At 43.3% G+C, this 22,210-nt stretch overlaps 3 non-coding genes across 3 annotated transcripts; all 3 read right to left on the bottom strand.

Moving 5' to 3' along the window:
* Positions 1-3,819: 3,819 nt before the first annotated feature.
* On the bottom strand, positions 3,820-4,003 carry LOC140274395 (U2 spliceosomal RNA). The gene has a single exon (XR_011908350.1). It is a non-coding gene; the product is annotated as a U2 spliceosomal RNA (small nuclear RNA).
* Positions 4,004-4,311: 308 nt separating this feature from the next.
* LOC140274164 (U5 spliceosomal RNA) lies at positions 4,312-4,425 on the bottom strand. Its single transcript, XR_011908142.1, has one exon. It is a non-coding gene; the product is annotated as a U5 spliceosomal RNA (small nuclear RNA).
* Positions 4,426-19,810: 15,385 nt separating this feature from the next.
* LOC140274343 (U5 spliceosomal RNA) lies at positions 19,811-19,924 on the bottom strand. The gene has a single exon (XR_011908306.1). It is a non-coding gene; the product is annotated as a U5 spliceosomal RNA (small nuclear RNA).
* Between the last annotated feature and the right edge of the window lie 2,286 nt (positions 19,925-22,210).

The raw sequence follows: 22,210 nt of genomic DNA, 5'->3' as shown, positions 1-22,210 counted from the left end.
TCAGACCTTCTTGCAGCCGAAAACCTCCACTCCCTCTTTTGATCATACATTGTCGGGCATTCGCACCTTTTCTTACCCGCTTTTTACAAACCATGGTCGGACTTTCACACCTTTTAGTAGCCGAACAACTCCGCTCCTGCTATTGATTGTGTACAGTCGGGTATTTTAACCTTTTCTTACCCGCTTTTTACCAACTATGGTTGGACATTCACACCTTCTTACAGCAGAACACCTCCGCTCCCTGTTTTGATTATGTATGGTTTGACATTCGCACCTTCTCTCACCCGCCTTTTACTATGGTCGGCCATTCACAGCTTCCTCTCCACCATACTTGTATGGTGGGATATTCACACCCACTTGCATCCGAAGACCTCCGCCCCCACTTTTGTTGATATTTAGTCGGTCATTCGCACCTTACCCGCTTTTGGCAAACTATGGCCTTCTTGCAGCCAAACACCTCTGATCTCGCTTTTGATGATGTAAGGTTGGGCATTCAGACCTTGCTTCACCTGCTTTTCACCAAATATAGTCGGACATTCACACCTTCTTGCAGCCGAACACTTCCGCTTTTAGTGTTCTATGAGGCATTCACATATTTTTTTTCACCGTATTTTATAGATTATGGTTGGAAATTCTCACCCACTCTCATTCGAAGACCTCTCCTCCCGCTTTTGTTAATATATAGTCGGGCCTTCGAACCTTTTCTTACCCGCTTTTTACAAATTATGGTCGAACATTCACTCCTACTTGCAGCTGAATACTTCCGCTCCACCTTTTAGGTATGTATGGTTGGCATTTGCACCTCTTTTTATACTGATTGCTGAAGATTAAGTTGTTCTTTCTCAAACTACAAATTTTTTTTAATTGTTGAAACTTGATTTGAAGTGGATAAATAAGGAGGACAAACAGTTTTAAGTCAGGCCGATAGAAGGAATTAATTTTATAGCAAAATCTGTATTTCGTCATATGTCGAGAGATGCTTATTTCTGAAGAAGTTCTTTCTCATTCTACAAAGTACAACGTTGTTTATCGTTGAAACTTGATTAGACATGAATATATATGAAGGACAAAGCAGTCTTAACTTGGTTTGAGTTAATGAATTCTTTTTATAGGAGAATCCGAATTCGTGCATAACTCATAAAATAGAGCTTATTTTCGGATTCCTGAAGAATGAGTCTGGTTCTTTCTCATAATACAAAGTTTGTTGTTTATTGTTGAAACTTCATCAGAAGTGAGGAAATAAATGAATGCCTATCAACAAATGTGGGATCTAAACTCTAGTGCTTCCTCTAAAATAATTTCCTTTCTCAATTTAGAAATGTGTGTGTGTAAGTCACAACACCCGTGACACCAAAACGGCTTTCTTTTCTCTACACTCTGCACTATGAGCACACACACCAAATCAGAAAGGCTTTTTTCTCTCTTTTCTACATTATGGACTGTGGGGACACAAAACCGCTCTCTCTCTTTTTTTTTTTTTATCGTGTGCCAGGGCGTTGTCTCACGTATTAGATTATGCTTAAGATACGAATGGGTTTATCAGTCACATCAGAATCCATACATACTGATCCTCCCGTAATAAAATGGTCGGATCTTATCAAACACACTTTGTTTCTTGTGACAATCAAGTCAGCGAAACAGCGTATACACGTCAAGACACTGAATCAAGTTTGCCACAAGAACTCATAAGTTTGGCAGTATTGCTCTGCCGTCAGCAATCATACACCCATTTTATTTTCGTGAGACATGTGCAAACACCTGTTCATCTACTGTTCTATCACTATGAATTAGTGATCTATTATCAATAAGGATACTTCTACAACTACTATCAAAGTATGTCCGGACTTCTTATGTTGTCAGTTGCTATATATGAATAAGTGGGTAGCTACTGACAAGCATTAAGCATGTCACACAGCCCAAACATATAACATTTCAGGACACACCACACAGTTAACAACCACAGTGAAGTGTCAAAGCCCAAACATGTAATGAAAAAATGAAAGGTATGACCTTTTAGAAGATATACAGCTTTACATGCTAGGGCAAGTACCTTTAGTTGTAGGAGGGGATTTTAACTGTATCTTGAGCAGGAAAGATAGAAAAAGAGCAGGGGTAGATTTTAAAGTGGATAAGACTTCGATTTTACTTCAGGGCATATGCAGGGATTTTAAGCTTACTGACTGTTTTAAAACCATGCATCCCAGAGAGGAGGGCTTCACCTGGTTTAGTCATGATGGCACCAGAGCCTCTCGCATTGATTATTTCTTTACTAGAGATTGCCCACCCACTGATGTTAGATTAACCCCTGTTTTCTTTTCAGACCACCTTATGCTCTCCTGCACCCTTTCACCCCCTTCTGGTGTGACGGTAGGAAGTGGTCTGTGGAAACTCAACTGTTCCCTGTTGGAGGATGAAATCATAGTCAGTCAGTACAGGGAATGTTATAAAGAGTGGCAGACCCTTCAAGACCTCTACGAAACACATGCACAATGGTGGGAAATGGTGAAGGAAACGACCCAGACTTTTTTTAAACAGCAAGGTAAACGTAAAAAAAGGAAAGAGAATAGATGTATGATGGGACTACATAAACGCTTACAGCGCTACTTTAAACTAAATCAGTGTGGCATAGACTTTAAAGAAGAAATCAAAGATGTCAAAAAGGAAATGTCAGTTTTAGCAGAAATAAAGAGTAAAGGAATTTTTGTAAGAAGCAGGGAGCAGGAAATTGAGGAAGGTGAAAAAGAAAGAAAGTTATAAATAAAAAGGAGTGTATTCAAAATCTAAAAAGAGAAGATGGGTTTTTAACAAAATCCACACAAGAGATGATTGAAACTGTACATACCTTTTATAGTAACATGTACAAAGAGAAACCAGTGCACTTGGAAACATCGGCAGAAATCTTAAAATTCGTTGACAAAACCGTAAAAGAGAATGCACACTTGACACAGAATTTTACTGCTTTAGAGTTAAAAAAATGCCTAACAGGTTTTAAGAGAAGTCGAGCTCCGGGTTTAGACGGGCTTCCTGCAGAATTCTATCTGACCTATTGGGACCTTTTATCATCAGACATTTTAGATGTTTTTAAAGATTTTGAAAAACTCGACCGACTGCCTGACAGTTTTAGAGTGGGAATAGTGACTCTACTTTATAAAAAAAATGATAAGACTGACCTAAAGAATTGGAGGCCCATCACACTTTTAAACTTTGACTGTAAACATTTTAGCAAGGTTTTAGCGACACGGATGTCCTCTGTTTTAGAGGAGGTAATTCACCCAGACCAAGCTTGTGCCATCTCAGGGAGACAACTCACCGACAGCCTCGTACTGATTCGAGACATCATTGATTACGCTAGAGACAGAAACACCCGGCTTGTCATCTTAAATTTAGACTTTGAAAAAGCATTTGATCGGGTCTCGCATCAATATCTCTTTCAGGTGTTGCAGCCATCGAAAAGGGCCCGATTGTTCCTACTTGGTGAGCTTTGCTTGGTTGAGACGCTTGCCCCCCCCCCCTGCTCCTCGGCTGACCAAGTAGAAACAATCTATTCGATGGCTGCCTTGTCTTTTACTCTGTGCAAAAGACAAGGCAGCCACAAACACCACAGGAACACCGTATTGAGGCTTTGTTCTGACCATTCATTCGGTGTCGCGTTTCTTTCAAGCAATTCTCCCGGTTAGCCCGCACTCGGCTCGCTCCCAGAGCCGTGTTAAAGTCCACTTCGCATTCACTCTCTTTTCTCAGCAGATTAAAAGAAAGTTTCATCTTGGGCTCCCTGAAACTTCCATCCTACACCGCTGTTTGCTTTTTCACAAGAGCAGAGGAGAGCGCACCGTTCCCAGCGGCACTGCAGTACCGGGTCGAGGCTTGGAGTGAACGGAGCAAGCTTCTTTTTCAACTCCTATTCTTAAAAATCCATTTAATATGTTGTCCTCGTATAGAGGACATATTAAACTGATAAGAACAGATACTACACTTGATCTTAGCCAAAAGGCCGAGAAGCGATAACTGTCCACTGTTTCAGGTCCGAGGGCCCTTGCTGGCACAATGCGCACTTGTAGCAGTGTTCTTTTTATGGCCATAGGTGGCCAGAGTGTCACGTTGCACCTCCGCCCACCCGCTGCACTGAGCACTCTTCAGCCCTTTTAAATGGTATAACTTTGCACTCCCGCATGCTCCAGCAAGCACCATTCAAGCAACAACTTTGCACTCCAGCTTCGAACATCGGCACAGTCGCAACAAGTAAGGCGACTCTACTCAGAGAAGTCACTCTGCAAAGTAGCAAGATTTCTTTTGCACAGACAGAAAGGGCTTCACCCGCAAAGGTAAAGCCTGCCAATAATAGAAACAACTCATTAGTGCTGCTCTCCACGGAAGTCTTTAGTAAAAGGCGAAAGACTTGTATGTTATGAAGAGAAACCAGAGTACGATTATCCGTCACTGCGGGAGCAGGGCATCAGGCGTGGTGAGCTTTGCTTGGTTGAGACGCTTGGTTGAGTCGATGGCTGCCTTGTCTTTTACTCTATGCAAAAGACAAGGCAGCAACAAAAACACCACGAGAATCCCGTATTGAGGCTTTGTTCTGACCGCTCATTCAGTGTCGCGTTTCTTTCAAGCAATTCTCCCGGTTAGCCCACACTCGGCTCGCTCCCATAGCCGTGTTAAAGTCTACTTCGCATTCACTCTCTTTTCTCTCTTGGGATTGGGATTGGGATTTTATCTATAAAATGAATTCCTTCACTCAAACTATGTTAAAACTGCTTTGTCGTTCATATTTACCATGTCTAGAAAGATTTATACAAAAAAAACAACGTTGTACTTTGCAGTAAAAGAAAGAGCAAATCTAAAGTTTCAGGAATCCGAGAATAAGCTTACTTTCATGAGTGCTTCACGATTTCGGATTTTGCTATAAAATGAATTCCTTCACTCAAACTAAAATAAAACTGCTAAACCGCTAATCTGTTACATGTAAGGCAGATGTCAAATTCACCGAAATAGGATCTAAGGGTATTCGGCCAATCGAGCTGTAGCAGCTTCGGTAAAAGAGTATAAGTTGAAGAGTTTGTGAATAAAGGTGTGCGCACACATAGTGAACTGTAGGAAAATAGGCAGGGAGCAATGCCGGCTGGGGTATATGTTCTTGTATGTTGTCTGACTGTTTGATTTGAATGTGTTGTGTAAGTGTCCTGTTGAATGTTTGGGCTTTGACACTTCACTGTGGTTGTTAACTGTGTGGTGTGTCCTGAAATGTTATATGTTTGGGCTGTGTGACATGCTTAATGCTTGTCAGTAGCTACCCACTTATTCATATATAGCAACTGACAACATAAGAAGTCTGGACATACTTTGATAGTAGTTGTAGAAGTATCCTTATTGATAATAGATAAACTAATTCATAGTGATAGAACAGTAGATGAACAGGTGCCTGCACGTCTCACGAAAATAAAATGGGTGTATGATTGCTGACGGCAGAGCAATACTGCCAAACTTATGAGTGCTTGTGGCAAACTTGATTCAGTGTCTTGACGTGTATACGCTGTTTCGCTGACTTGATTGTCACAAGAAACAAAGTGTGTTTGATAAGATCCGACCATTTTATTACGGGAGGATCAGTATGTATGGATTCTGATGTGACTGATAAACCCATTCGTATCTTAAGCATAATCTAATACGTGAGACAACGCCCTGGCACACAATCAAAAAAAAAAAGAGAGAGCGGTTTTGTGTCCCCACAGTCCATAATGTAGAAAAGAGAGAAAAAAGCCTTTCTGATTTGGTGTGTGTGCTCATAGTGCAGAGTGTAGAGAAAAGAGAGAAAAGAAAGCCGTTTTGGTGTCACGGGTGTTGTGACTTACACACACACATTTCTGAATTGAGAAAAGAAATTATTTTAGAGGAAGCAGTAGAGTTTAGATCCCACATTTGTTGATAGGCATTCATTTATTTCTTCACTTCTGATGAAGTTTCAACAATAAACAACAAACTTTGTATTATGAGAAAGAACCAGACTCATTCTTCAGGAATCCGAAAATAAGCACGAATTCGGATTCTCCTATAAAACGAATTAATTAACTCAAACCAAGTTAAGACTGCTTTTTCCTTCATATTTATTCATGTCTAATCAAGTTTCAACGATAAACAACGTTGTACTTTGTAGAATGAGAAAGAACTTCTTCAGCAATAAGCATCTCTCGACATATGACGAAATACAGATTTTGCTATAAAATTAATTTCTTCTATCAGCGTGACTTAAAACTGTTTGTCCTCCTTATTTATCCACTTCAAATCAAGTTTCAACAATTAAAAAAAAATTGTAGTTTGAGAAAGAACAACTTAATCTTCAGCAATCAGTATAAAAAGAGGTTAACAAAAGGTGCAAATGCCAACCATACATCACTAAAAGGTGGAGCGGAAGTATTCAGCGTCAAGTAGGTGTGAATGTTCGACCAAAATTTGTAAAAAGTGGGTAAGAAAAGGTTCGAATGCCCGACTAAATATTAACAAAAGCGGGAGGAGAGGTCTTCGGATGAGAGTGGGTGAGAATTTCCTACCATACAAGTATGGTGGAGAGGAAGCTGTGATTGGCCGACAATAGTAAAAAGCAGGTGAGAAAAGGTGCGAATGTCAAAACATACATGATCAAAACAGGGAGCGGAGGTGTTTGGCTGCAACAAGGTGTGAATGTCTACCCATAATTAATGAAAAACGGGCAACAAGTAGGTTCGAAATTCCAACCATACATCATCAAAAGCAGGAGTGGATGTGTTCGGCTTCAAGAAGGTATGAATGTCCATCAATAATTGCTATAAAACTTGAAAGAAAATTTTCGAATATCAAACCGCACATAATCGTAAGCGGGAGAGGAGGTGTTCCGCTGCAAGAAGGTGTGAATATCCACCCATAATTACTGAAAAATGGGTAAGAAAAGGTGCGAATGCCCAACCATACATCATCAAAAGCAGGAGTGGATGTGTTCGGCTACAAGAAGGTTTGAATGTCCGACCATAGTTTGTAAAAAGCGGGTAAGAACAGGTTTGTATGCCCGACTGTACACAATCAAAAGAGGGAGCGGAGTTGTTCAGCTACAAGAAGGTGTGAAAGTCCGACCATGGTTTGTAAAAAGCGGGTAAGAACAGGTTCGTATGCCCGAATATACACCATCAAATGCGGGAGCGGAGGTGTTCGGCTGTGAGTAGGTGTGAATCTCCAACCATAATTGCTGAAAAATGTGTTAGAAAAGGTAAGAATGCCGGTCCATACATCATCAAAAGCGGGAGAAGTGGTGTTCGGCTGCAAGTAGGTGTGAATGTCCAGCCATAATTACTCACAAATGGGCCAGGACGAAAGCCACACTGCATCTCCTGAATCCGAGGCTCGATTATCCGACGGATCCTCCTCTCCAATACCCCCGAATAGACCTTACCAGGGAGGCTGAGGAGTGTGATACCCCTATAGTTGGAACACACCCTCCGGTCCCCCTTTTTAAAGAGGGGGACCACCACCCCAATCTGCCAGTCCAGAGGCACTGTCCCCGATGTCCACGCGATGCTGCAGAGGCGTGTCAGCCAAGACAGCCCTACAACATCCAGAGCCTTGAGAAACTCCTCATCCACCCCCGGGGCCTTGCCACCGAGGAGCTTTTTGACCACCTCGGCAACCTCAGCCCCAGAAATGGGAGGCCCTGTCTCCGAGCTCTCCGACTCTGCCTCTTCCGAGCACGTGTTGGTAGGATTGAGGAGTTCCTCGAAGTACTCCCCCCACCGACTCACAACATCCCTAGTTGAGGTCAGCAAAGCCCCGTCCCCACTGTAAACAGTGTTGACTGTGAGCCGCTTCCCCCCCCTGAGACGCCGGATGGTGGACCAGAATCTCTTCGAGGCCGTCCGGAAATCGTTCTCCATGGTCTCACCGAACTCCTCCCAGGCCCGAGTTTTTGCCTCAGCAACCGCCGAAGCCGCAGCCCGTCTGGCCTGTCGGTACCTATCAGCTGCTTCCAGGGTCCCACTGGCCAAAAAGGCCCGATAGGACTCCTTCTTCAGCTTGACGGCTTCCCTCACCACTGGTGTCCACCAGCAGGTTCGAGGGTTGCCGCCACGACAGGCACCGACCACCTTACGGCCACAACTCCGATCAGCTGCCTCGGCAATGGAGTCACGGAACATGGCCCATTCGGACTCAATGTCCCCCACCTCCCCCGGGATATGGTTGAAGCTCTGCCGGAGGTGGGAGTTAAAGCTCCTTCTGACGGGGGATTCTGACAAACGCTCCCAGCAGACCCTCACAATACGTTTGGGCCTGCCAGGTCTGATCGGCATCCTCCCCCACCAGCGGAGCCAACTCACCACCAGGTGGTGATCAGTTGACAGCTCCGCCCCTCTCTTCACCCGAGTGTCCAGGACATACGGCCGCAAGTCCGATGATACAACCACAAAGTCGATCATCGAACTGCGGCCAAGGGTGTCCTGGTGCCAAGTGCACATATGGACACCCTTATGTCTGAACATGGTGTTCGTTATGGACAGTCCATGACCAGCACAGAAGTCCAACAACATAACACCACTCTGGTTCAGATCGGGGGGGCCGTTCCTCCCAATCACACCCCTCCAGGTCTCACTGTCATTGCCCACGTGAGCATTGAAGTCCCCCAGCAGAACGAGGGAGTCTCCGGTAGGAGCATTCTCCAGTGCCTCCCCCAGAGACTCCAAAAAGGGTGGGTACTCTGAACTGCTGTTTGGCGCATAGGCACAAACAAGTCAGGACTCGTCCCCCCACCCGAAGGCGGAGGGAGGCTACCCTCTCGTTCACTGGGGTAAACCCCAATGTACTGGCACACAGCCGGGGGGCAATAAGTATGCCCACACCTGCTCTGCGCCTCTCACCACGGGCAACTCCAGAGTGGAAGAGAGTCCAACCCCTCTCAAGAGGACTGGTTCCAGAGCCCAAGCCGTGCGTCGAGGTGAGTCCGACTATATCTAGCCGGAACCGCTCAGCCTCGCGCACCAGCTCCGGCTCCTTCCCCAACAGAGAGGTGACATTCCACGTCCCAAGAGCTAGCTTCAGTAGCCGAGGATCAGACCGCCAAGGCCTCTGCCTTCGGCCGCTACCCAGCTCACATCGCACCCAACCCCCTTGGCCCCTCCCACGGGTGGTGAGCCCGTCGGAAGAGGGGGACCCACGTCATCATTTCGGGCTATGCCCGACCGAGCCCCATGGGCACAGACCCGGCCACCAGGCGCCCGCTGCCGGGCCCCACCCCCGGGCCTGGCTCCGGGGGGAGGCCCCGGTGTCCCATATCCGGGCAAGGGATCACGAGGTCCAAATTTTTTGTTCATCATAAGGGGTCTTTTGAGCTGTTCTTTGTCTGGTCCCTCATCTAGGATCTGTTTGCCTTGGGTGACCCTACCAGGGGCTTAAAGCCCCGGGCAACATAGCTCCCAGACTCATTGGGGCACGCAAACTCCCCCACCACGATAAGGTGACAGCTCAGGAGGGAGAATCCCGACTATACACCATCAAATGCGGTAGCGGAGATGTTCGGCTGTGAGTAGGTGTGATTCTCCAACCATAATTGCTGAAAAATGTGTTAGAAAAGGTAAGAATGCCGGTCCATACATCATCAAAAGCGGGAGAGGTGGTGTTCGGCTGCAAGTAGGTGTGAATGTCCATCAATAATTGCTTTAAAACATGAAACAAAATTTTCGAATATCAAACCTTACATGATCATTAGCGGGAGAGGAGGTGTTCAGCTGCAAGAAGGTGTGAATATCCACCCATAATTACTGAAAAATGGGTAGGAAAAGATGCGAATGTCCAACCATAAATCATCAAAAGCAGGAGTGGAGTTGTTCAGCTACAAGAAGGTATGAAAGTCCAACCATGGTTTGTAAAAAGCGGGTAAGAAAAGGTTCGAATACCCGAATATATACCATCAAAAGCGGAAGCGGAGGTGTTCGGCTGCAAGAAGGTGTGAACGTCCGACCAAAGTTTGTAAAAAGCAGTTAAAAAAAGGTTTGAATATCCAACCGAACATAATCAAAAGCGGGAGCAGAGCTGTTCGACTGCAAGTAGGTGTGAATGTCAGATCATAATTGCTGAAAAATGTGATAGAAAAGACTAGAATGCCGGACAATACATCATCAAAAGCGGGAGAGGTGGTTTTTCGGCTGCAAGTAGGTGTGAATGTCCAGCCATAATCACTCACAAACGGGGGAAGAAAAGGTAGTATTTCCAGACCACACATGATCAAAACAGGGAATGGAGGTGGTTCAGCTGCAAGGTGTGAATGTCTGACTAAAGTTTGTAAAAACCGTGTAAGACAAGGGGCGAATGCCCGACAATGTATGATCAAAAGAGGGAGCGGAGGTTTTCGGCTGCAAGGTCTGAATGTCCAACCACAATTTGTAAAAATCGGGGAAGAAAAGGCTCGAAAGCCCGACTATACACCATCAAAAGCGGGAGCAGAGGTGTTCAGTTGCAAGAAGGTCTGAATATCCGACCAAAAATTAATGAAAAATGGGTAAGAAAAGGTGCAAATGCCAAATAATACATCATCAAAAGCAGGAGCGGATGTGTTCGGCTACAAGAAGGTTTGAATGTCCAACCATAGTAAGTAATAGGCGGGTAAGAAAAGGCTCGAATGCCACACTATATACCATCAAAAGCGGAAGCGGAGGTGTTCGGCTGCAAGACGGTGTGAACGTCCGACCAAAGTTTGTAAAAAGCAGTTAAGAAAATGTTCGAATATCCAACCAAACATAATCAAAAGCGGGAGCAGAGCTGTTCGACTGCAAGTAGGTGTGAATATCAGATCATAATTTGCAAAAAGCTGTTGAGAAAGGGTGAGAATGCCCGACTATACACTATCAAATGTGGGAGCGGAGTTGTTCGGCTGTGAGTAGGTGTGATTCTACAACCATAATTGCTGAAAAATGTGTTAGAAAAGGTAAGAATGCCGGACCATATATCACCAAAAGCGGGAGAGGTTGTGTTCGGCTGCAAGTAGGTGTGAATGTCCAGCCATAATTACTCACAAACGGGTAAGAAAGGGTACTAATGCCAGACCATATATGATCAAAACAGGGAGCGGAGGTGGTTCAGCTGCAAGAAGGTTTGAATGTCCGACTAAAGTTTGTAAAAAGCGGGTAAGACAAGGTGTGAATTCCCGACAATGTATGATCAAAAGAGGAGTGGAGGTTTTCGGCTGCAAGAAGGTCTGAATGTCCACCCATAATTACTGAAAAATGGGTAAGAAAAGGTGCGAAAGCCCAACCGCACATGATCATAAGTGGATGAGAAGGTGTTCGACTGCAAGTAGGTGTGAATGTAAGATCATAATTTGTAAAAAGCGGGTAAGAAAAGGTAAGAATGCCCAACCATAAATTATCAAAAGCGGCAGCAGAGTTTCGACTGGTATTTATCAATGTCTAGATAGATTTCAACAAAAAACAACGTTGTACTTTGCAGTAAAAGAAAGTGCAAATCAAAAGTTTTAGGAATCCGAGAATAAGCTTATTTTCATGAGTTCTGCACGATTTCGGATTTTATGTATAAAATTAATTCCTTCACGCAAACTAAGTTAACACTGCTTTGTCATTCATATGTACCCATTTCTACATATATTTCAAGCATAAACTTCCTCATACTACCCTGAATGAGAAAGAGCAACACTTGTGATTAAGCCATACGCCCCTTTTGAGGAGTTCTGCATGGTTTGGGATTTTATCTATAAAATTAATTCCTTCACTCAAACTATGTTAAAACGGCTTTTACCTTCATATTTATCAATGTCTCGATAGATTTAAACAAAAAAACAACGTTGTACTTTGCAATAAAAGAAAGAGCAAATCAAAAGTTTTAGGAATCCGAGAATAAGCTTATTTTCATGAGTTCTGCACGATTTCGGATTTTATGTATAAAATGAATTCATTCACTCAAACCAAGTTAAAACTGCTTTTTCCTTCATATTTATCAATGTCTAGATCGACTTCAACAAAGAACAACATTGTATTTTGCAGTAGAAGAAAGAGCAAAACTGAAGGATCAGGAATCCGAGAATAAGCTTCTTTTCATAAGTTCTGCATGATTTGGGATTTTATGTATAAAATTAATTCCTTCACTCAAACTAAGTTAACACTGCTTTGTCCTTCATATGTACCAATTTCTACATATATTTCAAGCATAAACTTCCTCATACTACCCTGAATGAGAAAGAGCCACACTTGTGATTAAGCCATACGCCCCTTTTGAGGAGTTCTGCATGATTTGGGATTTTATCTATAAAATCAATTCCTTCACTCAAACTATGTTAAAACGGCTTTTACCTTCATATTTATCAATGTCTCGATAGATTTAAACAAAAAAACAACGTTGTACTTTGCAGTAAAAGAAAGAGCCAATCAAAAGTTTTAGAAATCCGAGAATAAGCTTATTTTCATGAGTTCTGCACGATTTCGGATTTTATGTATAAAATGAATTCATTCACTCAAACCAAGTTAAAACTGCTTTTTCATTCATATTTATCAATGTCTAGATCGACTTCAACAAAGAACAACATTGTATTTTGCAGTAGAAGAAAGAGCAAAACTGAAGGATCAGGAATCCGAGAATAAGCTTATTTTCTTATGGGCAAGTGGGAACTGCTTTGTCCTTCGTATTTATCAATGTGTAGATGGATTTCAACTTCTTCTACTGCAAAGTCCAATGTTTTTCTTTGTTTAAATCTTTCTAGACATGGTAAATATGAAGGACAAATCAGTTTTAACATAGTTTGAGTGAAGTAATGCATTTTATAAGCAAAATCCCAAATCATGCAAAACTCACGAAAAGCTTTTTCTCGCTTTTCACTGCTTTTTACAAACTTTGGTCGGACGTTCACACCTTCTTGCATCCGAACACCTCCGCTTCCGCTTTTGATGATGTATATTCGGGCATTCGAACCTTTTATTACCCGCTTTTTACAAACCATTGTTGTACTTTCACACCTTCTTGCAGCCGAACACCACCTCTCCCGCTTTTGATGATGTATGGTCCAGTATTCTTACCTTTTCTAACACATTTTTCAGCAATTATGGTCGGACATTCACACCTACTCACAGCTGGACACCTCCGCTCCCGCTTTTGATCATACAATGTCGGGACATCGCTCCTTGTCTTACCAGCTTTTTACAAACTTTAGTCGAACATTCACACCTTCTTGCAGCTGAACACCTCCGCTCCCGCTTTTGATGATGTATAGTCGGGCTTTCGAGCCTTTTCTTACCCGGTTTTTACAAATTATGGTTGGACATTCAGACCTTGCAGCCGAACACCTCCGCTCTCTCTTTTGATCATACATTGTCGGGCATTCGCACCTTGTCTTACCCGCTTTTTACAAACTATAGTCAGACATTCACACCTTGCAGCTGAACCTCCGCTCCCTGTTTTGATCATGTATGGTCTGGCAATACTACCTTTTCTTCCCCCGTTTGTGATTAATTATGGCTGGACATTCAAACCTACTTGCAGTCGAACAGATCTGCTCCCGCTTTTGATTATGTTTGGTTGGATATTCGAACCTTTTCTTAACTGCTTTTTACAAACCATGGTCGTACTTTTACACCGTCTTGTAGCCGAACAACTCCGCTCTCGCTATTGATTTTGTACAGTCGGGTATTTTAACCTTTTCTTACCCGCTTTTTACCAACTATGGTCGGACATTCACACCGTCTTACAGCGGAACACCTCCGCTCCCGCTTTTTATGGTGTATAGTCGGGCATTTGAACCTTTTCTTACCCGCTATTTACAAACTATGGTAGGACATTCAAACTTTCGTGTATCCGAAAACCTCCGCTCTCTCTTTTGATCATACATTGTCGGACATTCGCACCTTTTCTTACCGGCTTTTTACAAACCATGGTCGGACTGTCACACCTTCTTGTAGCCGAACACATCCGCTCCCGCTATTGATTGTGTACAGTCGGGTATATTAACCTTTTCTTACCCGCTTTTTACCAAGTATGGTTGGACATTCACACCTTCGTACAGCGGAACACCTCCGCTCCCTCTTTTGATGGTGTATGTTCGGGCATTCAAACCTTTTCTTACCCGCTTTTTCCAAACTATGGTCGGCTATTCACAGCTTCCTCTCCATCCACCATACTTGTATGGTGGGATATTCACACCCACTTGCATCCAAAGACCTCCGCCCCAAATTTTGTTGATATTTAGTCGGACATTCGCACCTTACCCGCTTTTGGCAAACTATGGCCTTCTTGCAGCCAAACAACTCTGATCTTGCTTTTGATGATGTAAGGTTGGGCATTCAGACCTTGCTTCACCTGCTTTTCACCAAATATAGTCGGACATTCACACCTTCTTGCAGCCGAACACTTCCGCTCCACCTTTTAGTGTTCTATCACACCTTTTTTTTCACCGCATTTTATACATTATGGTTGGAAATTTTCAACCACTCTCATCCGAAGACCTCTCCTCCCGCTTTTGTTAATATATTTGAACTTTAGTTTGACATTCAAACCTTCTTGCAGCTGAACCACCTCCGCTCCCTGTTTTGATCATATATGGTCTGGCTACTACCTTTTCTTACCCGTTTGTGAGTAATTATGGCTGGACATTCACACCTACTTGCAGTCGAACACAACCTCTCTCGCTTTTGATGATGTATGGACCGGCATTTTTACCTTTTCTAACACATTTTTCAGCAATTATGGTCGGAGATTCACACCTACTCACAGCCGAACAACTCCGCTCCCGCATTTGATGATGTATAGTCGGGCATTCTCACCCTTTCTCATCAGCTTTTTGCAAATTATGATCTGACATTCACACCTACTTGCAGTCGAACAGCTCTGCTCCCGCTTTTGATTATGTTTGGTTGGATATTCGAACCTTTTCTTAACTTCTTTTTACATATTTTGGTTGGATGTTCACACCTTCTTGTAGCCGAACACTTCCACTCCTGCTTTTGATGATGTATGGTTGGGCATTCACACCTTTTTTTTGCCCATTTTTCAGGAATTATGGGTGGATATTCACACCTTGCAGCTGAACACCTCCTATCCCACTTATGATCATGTGCGGTTTGATTTTCGAAAAGTTTCTTTCATGTTTTCTAGCAATTATTGATGGACATGTAGACCTTCTTGCAGCTGAACACCTCCGCTCCCGCTTTTGATGATACATTGTCAGGCATTCGCACCTTGTCTTACCCACTTTTTACAAACTTTAGTCGAACAGTCACACCTTTTTGCAGCCGAACACCACCTCTCCCGCTTTTGATGATGTATGGTCCAGCATTCTTACCTTTTCTAACACATTCTTCAGCAATTATGGTCGGACATTCACACCTACTCAGAGCCGAACACCTCCGCTCCCGCATTTGATGGTGTATAGTCGGGCATTCTCACCCTTTCTCATCAGCTTTTTACAAATTATGATCTGACATTCACACCTGCTTTTGATAACGTATTGTTAGGCATTCGCACCTTTTTTTTTACCCATTTTTCATGAATTATGGGTGGACATTCACACCTTCTTGCAGCCGAACACCTCCTCTACCGCTTATGATCATGTGCGGTTTGATATTCGAAAATTTACTTTCTTGTTTTAAAGCAATTATTGATGGACATTCAAACCTTCTTTTTGATGGTGTATAGTTGGGCTTTCGAGCCTTTTCTTCCCGGTTTTTACAAACCATGGTCGGACTTTCACACCTTCTTGTAGCCGTACAACTCCGCTCCCGCTATTGATTGTGTACAGTCGGGTATTTTAACCTTTTCTTACCCGCTTTTTACCAACTATGGTCGGACATTCACACTGTCTTACAGCGGAACACCTCTGCTCCCGCTTTTGATGGTGTATAGTCGGGCATTCGAACCTTTTCTTACCCGCTTTTTACAAACTATGGTGGGACATTCAAACCTTCTTGTATCCGAAAACCTCCGCTCTCTCATTTGATCATACATTGTCGGACATTCGCACCTTTTCTTACCCGCTTTTTACAAACCATGGTCGGACTTTCACATCTTCTTGTAGCCGAACACATCCGCTCCCGCTATTGATTTTGTACAGTCGGGTATTTTAACCTTTTCTTACCCGCTTTTTACAAACCATTGTTGGACTTTCACACCTTCTTGCAGCCGAACACCACCTCTCCCGCTTTTGATGATGTATGGTCCAGTATTCTTACCTTTTCTAACACATTTTTCAGCAATTATGGTCGGACATTCACACCTACTCACAGCTGGACACCTCCGCTCCCGCTTTTGATCATACAATGTCGGGACATCGCTCCTTGTCTTACCAGCTTTTTACAAACTTTAGTCGAACATTCACACCTTCTTGCAGCTGAACACCTCCGCTCCCGCTTTTGATGATGTATAGTCGGGCTTTCGAGCCTTTTCTTACCCGGTTTTTACAAATTATGGTTGGACATTCAGACCTTGCAGCCGAACACCTCCGCTCTCTCTTTTTATCATACATTGTCGGGCATTCGCACCTTGTCTTACCCGCTTTTTACAAACTATAGTCAGACATTCACACCTTGCAGCTGAACCTCCGCTCCCTGTTTTGATCATGTATGGTCTGGCAATACTACCTTTTCTTCCCCCGTTTGTGAGTAATTATGGCTGGACAGTCACACCTACTTGCAGTCGAACAACTCCGCTCCCGCATTTGATGATGTATAGTCGGGCATTCTCACCCTTTCTCATCAGCTTTTTGCAAATTATGATCTGACATTCACACCTACTTGCAGTCGAACAGCTCTGCTCCCGCTTTTGATTATGTTTGGTTGGATATTCGAACCTTTTCTTAACTTCTTTTTACATATTTTGGTTGGACGTTCACACCTTCTTGTAGCCGAACACTTCCACTCCTGCTTTTGATGATGTATGGTTGGGCATTCACACCTTTTTTTTGCCCATTTTTCAGGAATTATGGGTGGACATTCACACCTTGCAGCTGAACACCTCCTATCCCACTTATGATCATGTGCGGTTTGATTTTCGAAAAGTTTCTTTCATGTTTTCTAGCAATTATTGATGGACATGTAGACCTTCTTGCAGCTGAACACCTCCGCTCCCGCTTTTGATCATACATTGTCAGGCATTCGCACCTTGTCTTACCCACTTTTTACAAACTTTAGTCGAACAGTCACACCTTTTTGCAGCCGAACACCACCTCTCCCGCTTTTGATGATGTATGGTCCAGCATTCTTACCTTTTCTAACACATTCTTCAGCAATTATGGTCGGACATTCACACCTACTCAGAGCCGAACACCTCCGCTCCCGCATTTGATGGTGTATAGTCGGGCATTCTCACCCTTTCTCATCAGCTTTTTACAAATTATGATCTGACATTCACACCTGCTTTTGATAATGTATTGTTAGGCATTCGCACCTTTTTTTTTACCCATTTTTCATGAATTATGGGTGGACATTCACACCTTCTTGCAGCCGAACACCTCCTCTACTGCTTATGATCATGTGCGGTTTGATATTCGAAAATTTACTTTCTTGTTTTAAAGCAATTATTGATGGACATTCAAACCTTCTTTTTGATGGTGTATAGTCGGGCTTTCGAGCCTTTTCTTCCCGGTTTTTACAAACCATGGTCGGACTTTCACACCTTCTTGTAGCCGTACAACTCCGCTCCCGCTATTGATTGTGTACAGTCGGGTATTTTAACCTTTTCTTACCCGCTTTTTACCAACTATGGTCGGACATTCACACCGTCTTACAGCGGAACACCTCTGCTCCCGCTTTTGATGGTGTATAGTCGGGCATTCCAACCTTTTCTTACCCGCTTTTTACAAACTATGGTGGGACATTCAAACCTTCTTGTATCCGAAAACCTCCGCTCTCTCTTTTGATCATACATTGTCGGACATTCGCACCTTTTCTTACCCGCTTTTTACAAACCATGGTCGGACTTTCACATCTTCTTGTAGCCGAACACATCCGCTCCCGCTATTGATTGTGTACAGTCGGGTATTTTAACCTTTTCTTACCCGCTTTTTACCAAGTATGGTCGGACATTCACACCTTCGTACAGCGGAACACCTCCGCTCCCTCTTTTGATGGTGTATGTTCGGGCATTCAAACCTTTTCTTACCCGCTTTTTCCAAACTATGGTCGGCTATTTACAGCTTCCTCTCCACCATACTTGTATGGTGGGATATTCACACCCACTTGCATCCGAAGACCTCCGCCCCAAATTTTGTTGATATTTAGTCGGACATTCGCACCTTACCCGCTTTTGGAAAACTATGGCCTTCTTGCAGCCAAACACCTCTGATCTCGCTTTTGATGATATAAGGTTGGGCATTCAGACCTTGCTTCACCTGCTTTTCACCAAATATAGTCGGACATTCACACCTTCTTGCAGCCGAACACTTCCGCTTTTAGTATTCTATGAGGCATTCACATATTTTTTTTCACCGTATTTTATAGATTATGGTTGGAAATTCTCACCCACTCTCATCCGAAGACCTCTCCTCCCGCTTTTGTTAATATATAGTCGGGCATTCGAACCTTTTCTTACCCGCTTTTTACAAATTATAGTCGAACATTCACACCTACTTGCAGCTGAATACTTCCGCTCCACCTTGTAGGTATGTATGGTTGGCATTTGCACCTCTTTTTATACTGATTGCTGAAGATTAAGTTGTACTTTCTCAAACTACAACTTTTTTTTATTTGTTGAAACTTGATTTGAAGTGGATAAATAAGGAGGACAAACAGTTTTAAGTCAGGCTGATAGAAGGAATTAATTTTATAGCAAAATCTGTACTTCGTCATATGTCGAGAGATGCTTATTGCTGAAGAAGTTCTTTCTCATTCTACAAAGTACAACGTTGTTTATCGTTGAAACTTGATTAGACATGAATAAATATGAAGGACAAAGCAGTCTTAACTTGGTTTGAGTTAATGAATTCGTTTTATAGGAGAATCCGAATTCGTGCATAACTCATAAAATAGAGCTTATTTTCGGATTCCTGAAGAATGATTCTGGTTCTTTCTAATAATACAAAGTTTGTTGTTTATTGTTGAAACTTCATCAGAAGTGAAGAAATAAATGAATGCCTATCAACAAATTGACCTTCTGTTGACCTTCGGGGAGGTGAGTATCTTCACTAGACTCACCTGTCTGCTCTTCCTCCTCATTTAGCGTAGCTCCACCCTCTGCCTGTGAATTCTCACAGACTTCAACACTGAGTGGTGAGGCCTCTACAGGCCCCTCCCCTTTTTGCTCCTCACTTCCAATCCAAGCTTTTGGCGGGAAGTTTGAATTTATTGGGTCAACCTCTTCACTTTGTTCACCAACTGCCACCTTTGGTCCTTCTCTTTGTTGGCTTGACTGTGGCTTTACCGTCTTTAATTTGTTGGCAAAAGATTTAGGGCAATCTCTGAAGAGGTGATTTAATTCTCCACAGAGATTACATTTCCTGCCATTTGGACACTCTCCAAAAGTTTGCCCAATTTCTCTGCTCTTCCCACATAACACCTTGGTACAAGCCTCAACCAGGTGCCCATGCTCACCACACTTGCGGCAGAACTTGGGCTGCCCCTGGTAGTGGATGTAACCTCGGTTTTCAAGGTGGCCAGAGTGTCGCCCACCCGCTGCACTGAGCACTCTTCAGCCCTTTTAAATGGTATAACTTTGCACTCCCGCACGCTCCAGCAAGCACCATTCAAGCAACAACTTTGCACTCCAGCTTCGAACATCGGCACAGTCGCAACAAGTAAGGCGACTCTACTCAGAGAAGTCACTCTGCACAGTAACAAGATTTCTTTTGCACAGACAGAAAGGGCTTCACCCGCAAAGGTAAAGCCTGCCAAAAATAGAAACAACTCATTAGTGCTGCTCTCCACAGAAATCTTTAATAAAAGGCGAAAGACTTGTACGTTATGAAGAGAAACCAGAGTACGATTATCCGTCACTGCGGGAGCAGGGCATCAGGCTTGTTGGCATAGCCACCTTCCCCATGGTGAGCTTTGCTTGGTTGAGACGCTTGCTCCCCCCCCCCCTTGCTCCTCGGCTGACCAAGTAGGAACAATCGGGCCCTATTCGATGGCTGCCTTGTCTTTTACTCTGTGCAAAAGACAAGGCAGCAACAAAAACACCACGAGAATCCCGTATTGAGGCTTTGTTCTGACCGCTCATTCGGGGTCGCATTTCTTTCAAGCAATTCTCCTGGTTAGCCCACACTCGGCTCGCTCCCATAGCCGTGTTAAAGTCTACTTCGCATTCACTCTCTTTTCCCATCAGACTCTTAGGATTTTATCTATAAAATGAATTCCTTCACTCAAACTATGTGAAAACTGCTTTGTCCTTAATATTTACCATGTCTAGAAAGATTTAAACAAAAAAAACAACGTTGTACTTTGCAGTAAAAGAAAGAGCAAATCTAAAGTTTCAGGAATCCAAGAATAAGCTTACTTTCATGAGTTCTTCACGATTTCGGATTTTGCTATAAAATGAATTCCTTCACTCAAACTAAATTAAAACTGCTAAACCGCTAATCTGTTATATGTAAGGCAGATGTCAAATTCACCGAAATAGGATCAAAGGGTATTCGGCCAATCGAGCTGTAGCAACTTCGGTAAAAGAGTATAAGTTGAAGAGTTTGTGAATAAAGGTGTGCGCACACATAGTGTGCTGTACGAAAATAGGCAGGGAGCAATGCCGGCTGGGGTATATGTTCTTGTATGTTGTCTGACTGTTTGATTTGAATGTGTTGTGTAAGTGTCCTGTTGAATGTTACATGTTTGGGCTTTGACACGCTTCACTGTGGTTGTTAACTGTGTGGTGTGTCCTGAAATGTTATATGTTTGGGCTGTGTGACATGCTTAATGCTTGTCAGTAGCTACCCACTTATTCATATACTATCAAAGTATGTCCGGACTTCTTATGTTGTCAGTTCCCATCAAAAGCGGAAGCGGAGGTCTTCGGATGCAAGTGGGTGTGAATATCCCACCATACAAGTATGGTGGAGAGGAAGCTGTGAATGGCCGACCATAGTAAAAGGCGGGTGAGAGAAGGTGCGAATGCCTAACCATACATCATCAAAAGAGGGAGCGGAGGTGTTCCGCTGTAAGACGGTGTGAATGTCCGACCATAGATGGTAAAAAGCGGGTAAGAAAAGGTTAAATTACCCGACTGTACACAATCAAAAGAGGGAGCGGAGTTGTTCAGCTAAGAGAAGGTGTGAAAGTCCGACCTTGGTTTGTAAAAAGCGGGTAAGAAAAGGTTCGTATGCCCGAATATACACCATCAAAAGCGGAAGCGGAGGTGTTCGGCTGCAAGATATTGTGAACGTCCGACCAAAGTTTGTAAAAAGCAGTTAAGAAAAGGTTCGAATATCTAACCAAACATAATCAAAAGCGGGAGCAGAGCTGTTCGACTGGAAGTAGGTGTGAATGTCAGATCATAATTTGCAAAAAGCTGATGAGAAAGGGTGAGAATGCCCGACTATACATCATCAAATGCGGGAGCGGAGTTGTTCGGCTGTGAGTAGGTGTGAATCTCCGACCATAATTGCTGAAAAATGTGTTAGAATAGGTAAAAATGCCGGTCCATGCATCATCAAAAGCGAGAGAGGTTGTGTTCGGCTGCAAGTAGGTGTGAATGTCCAGCCATAATTACTCACAAACGGGTAAGAAAAGGTAGTATTGCCAGACCATATATGTTCAAAACAGGGAGCGGAGGTGGTTCAGCTGCAAGAAGGTTTGAATGTCCGACTAAAGTTAAAATATATTAAAGAAAGCGGGAGGAGAGGTCTTCGGATGAGAGTGGTTGAAAATTTCCAACCATAATGTATAAAATGCGGCGAAAAAAAGGTGTGATAGAACACTAAAAGGTGGAGCGGAAGTGTTCGGCTGCAAGAAGGTGTGAATATCCGACTATATTTGGTGAAAAGCAGGTGAAGCAAGGTCTGAATGCCCAACCTTACATCATCAAAAGCGAGATCAGAGGTGTTTGGCTGCAAGAAGGCCATAGTTTGCCAAAAGCGGGTAAGGTGCGAATGTCCGACTAAATATCAACAAAATTTGGGGCAGAGGTCTTCGGATGCAAGTGGGTGTGAATATCCAACCATACAAGTATGGTGGAGAGGAAGCTGTGAATAGCCGACCATAGTTTGGAAAAAGCGGGTAAGAAAAGGTTTGAATACCCGAACATACACCATCAAAAGAGGGAGCGGAGGTGTTCCGCT

This window comes from Leuresthes tenuis, unplaced genomic scaffold (genome assembly GCF_036924035.1).
Source record: "Leuresthes tenuis unplaced genomic scaffold, fLeuTen1.0.hap1 SCAF_17, whole genome shotgun sequence".
Classification (NCBI taxonomy): Eukaryota; Metazoa; Chordata; class Actinopteri; order Atheriniformes; family Atherinopsidae; genus Leuresthes; species Leuresthes tenuis.
Note: the sequence above shows the minus strand (reverse complement) of the source record. Positions and strands in the feature narration are given on the sequence as shown.